Genomic DNA, 3,404 nt, shown 5'->3' with positions numbered 1-3,404 from the left:
TTGGATTTTTCTCCCACTATGTTAACCTCTAACTATGAAGGTAAGTTAAGTGGATGAATTAATTCAAATACTCAAATTCCAGTATTTCCTTGGGAAAAGTTAGAATTATTGGATCTCGAATTAATCCTTGAAGAATTCCAATTTTTAATCAACAATGAGTTTGACAACTCAAGAGTTACCAATTAGTCAACCAAAGCCAAAAGGGAATAAAATCTACTTGAATGAAAATAATTTGGATAGAGCCCAAGCATTGATAACATAAATTAGAGAAAACAATCATAAGTCTGAAATACCTCAAATTATATTAAATAGAAAGTCAGATTGAATATAGAAATCCATAAGCCAAATTGGCAACATCAAATAATCAACTAAAGTGATAAATAAAAGTAGAAAATAAATTAAAGGAACATTGAACCTGTGATGAAGAGGTTGAAATCCTAATCCTAATCCTAATCCTAAGAGAGAGGAGAGAGCCTCTCTCTCTAAAAACTACATCTAAAACCTAAAATTGTGAGTTATGAAAGCATAATGAGTCTCTGCATGTTCCCTGACTTTAATCTGTGTTTCTGGGCCAAAAACTGGGTTGAAATGCGGCCCATAATCTCTGCCAGCGACTTTTGTAATTCTGCAGATCACACACGTCACGCGTCCGCGTCGTCCACGCGATCGCGTCACTCAGCGTTTTTCGTACCACGCGTGCGCGTCGTCCACGCATTCGCGTCGTTCGTGCAGCTTCCAATCCGCGCGGTCACGTCAGGCACGCGAACGCGTCACTCTGATTTCTTCCATTTCGCGCAGTCGCGTGAGCCATGCGACCGCATGACTTCTCACTGGTCATCTCCTCAATTCCTTGTGTTCCTTCCATTTTTGCATGCTTCCTCTTTATTCTCTAAGCCATTCCTGCCCTATGAAGCCTGAAACACTTAACACACAAATTAAGGCATCGAATGGTAATAAGAGAGGATTAAGATTAGCTAAATTAAGACCAAAAAAGCATGTTTTCAATAATAGAACTAAACTAGGAAGGAATTGTAAAATCATGCAAATCTTATGAATAAGTGGGTGAAAAGCTTGATAAAACCACTCAATTAAATACAATATAAACCATGAAATAGTGGTTTATCAGCGTTATTCCTTCTGAATCTCTGCTTTCCTACTGCCTTCATCCAATCCTTCATACTCCTTTCTATGGCAAGCTGTATGTTGGGGGGATCACCGTTGTCAATGGCTACCGTCCGTCCTCTCAGTGAAAATGGTCCAAATGCGCTGTCACCGCACGGCTAATCATCTGTCGGTTCTCACTCATGTTGGAATAAGATCCATTGATCCTTTTGCGTCTGTCACTACGCCCAATACTTGCGTGTTTGAAGCTCGCACAGTCATCCCATCCCAGATCTTACTCGAAATACCACAGACAAGATTTAGACTTTCCGGATCTCAAGAATGCTGCCAATTGATTCTAGCTTATACCACGAAGACTCTGATTGTGAACCAGAAGGCTAAGAGATATGCATTCAAGCTTGTTTGCTTGTAGGACGGGAGTGTTTGTCAGGCACGCGTTCATAAGTGAAAATGGTGATGAGCGTCACATAATCATCACATTCATCATGTTCTTGTGTGCGAATGGATATCTTAGAATAGGAATAAGCATGAAATTGAATAGAAAATATTAGTAATTACATTAATACTCGAGGAACAACAAAGCTCCACACCTTAATCTATGGCGTGTAGAAACTCCACCGTTGAAAATACATAAGTGATGATGGTCCAGTCATGGCCGTGAGGCCAGCCCCCAATGTCTAAGATAGCATAAAACTGATCAAAGATCCAAGCATATCTAATACAATAGTAAAAGGTCCTATTTATACTAGACTAGTTATTTAGGGTTTACAGAAATAAGTAGATGATGCAGAAATCTACTTCCGGGTCCACTTGGTGTGTGCTTGGGCTAAGCATTGAAGCTTTCATATGTATAGACTTCTCTTGGAGTTAAACGCCAGTTTGCAGCCTGTTTTGGGCGTTTAACTCTAGCTTGTAACTTGTTTCTGGCGTTTATCTGGGAATTGGCATTTGAATGCCAATTTGCGTCGTCAAAACTCGAGCAAAGTATGAAATATTATATATTGCTGGAAAGCCCTGGATGTCTACTTTCCAACACAATTGAGAGTGCGCCATTTGGGTTTCTGTAGCTCTAAAAATTCTATTTCGAGTGCAGGGAGGTTAGAATCCAACAGCATCAGCAGTCCTTTTTCAGCCTCTCAATCAGATTTTTGCTCAGGTCCCTCAATTTCAGCCAGAAAATACCTGAAATCACAGAAAAATACACAAACTCATAGTAAATTCCAGAAATATGATTTTTACATGAAAAATAATAAAAATATACTAAAAAGTGACTAAATCATACTAAAAACTACCTAAAAACAATGCCAAAAGCGTATAAATTATCCGCTCATCAACTTGCTGGGTCAATATTTTGTTTTGAGCCAATATGGCCTTTAGAGTATCAATCTCAAGAACTCTTTTCTTTTGAGTCATCCCATTAGTCACAGGATTTCTTTCAAAAGTGTACATGAACTGGTTATTTACAACCATCTCAATGAGTTCCTGGGCTTCTGTAGGGTTTTCAGATAAAGAGATCCACCAGCAGAATGGTCTAATGACATCTTGGACAATTCAGACAGACCATCATAGAATATACATATGATGCTCCATTCTGGAAGCATGTCAGAAGGACACCTTTTAGTTAATTACTTGTATCTTTTCCAAGCTTCATAGAGGGATTCACCTTCCTTCTGTTTGAAGGTTTGGACTTCCACTCTAAGCTTGCTCATCTTCTGAGGTGGAAAGAATTTGGTCAAGAAAGCATTGACCAACTTGTCCCAAGAGTTTAGGCTTTCTCTAGGTTGTGAGTCCAGCCATGTTCTAGTTCTGTCTCTTACAACAAAAGGGAAAAGCATAAGTCTGTAGGCCTCGGGATCAACCCCATTGGTCTCAACAGTATTACAGATCTGCAAGAATTCAGCTAAGAACTGATGAGGATCTTCCGATGGAAGTCCATGAAACTTGCAATTCTACTGCATTAGAGAAACTAATTGAGGCTTAAGCTCAAAGTTGTTTGCTCCAATGGCAGGAATTGAGATGCTTCTTCCATAGAAGTTGGAAGTTGGTGCAGTATAGTCACCAAGTATCTTCCTTGCATCTCTGGCATTGTTGTTGGGTTCGGCTGCCATGTCTGCTTCTTTTTCGAAATTCTCTGTAAGGTCCTCTCCGGAGTGTTGTGCTTTAGCTTCTCTTAGCTTCTTCTTCAGAGTCCATTCAGGTTCAGGATCAGCTTCAACAAGAATGTTTTTATCCCTGTTTCTACTCATATGAAAAAAAAGAGAACAAAAGGGAGTAGTGGAATC

The 3,404-nt window shown here is 39.5% G+C and overlaps 1 non-coding gene across 1 annotated transcript; it reads left to right on the top strand.

Annotated features, from left to right (window-relative positions):
- The first annotated feature begins 2,717 nt into the window (after positions 1-2,717).
- Positions 2,718-2,825, top strand: LOC130952248 (small nucleolar RNA R71). The gene has a single exon (XR_009074428.1). It is a non-coding gene; the product is annotated as a small nucleolar RNA R71 (small nucleolar RNA).
- The last annotated feature ends 579 nt before the right edge of the window (positions 2,826-3,404 follow it).

This window comes from Arachis stenosperma, chromosome 9 (genome assembly GCF_014773155.1).
Source record: "Arachis stenosperma cultivar V10309 chromosome 9, arast.V10309.gnm1.PFL2, whole genome shotgun sequence".
Classification (NCBI taxonomy): domain Eukaryota; kingdom Viridiplantae; phylum Streptophyta; class Magnoliopsida; order Fabales; family Fabaceae; genus Arachis; species Arachis stenosperma.
The sequence above is the reverse complement of the archived record's forward strand: the minus strand, read 5'-3'. Positions and strand labels throughout refer to the sequence as shown.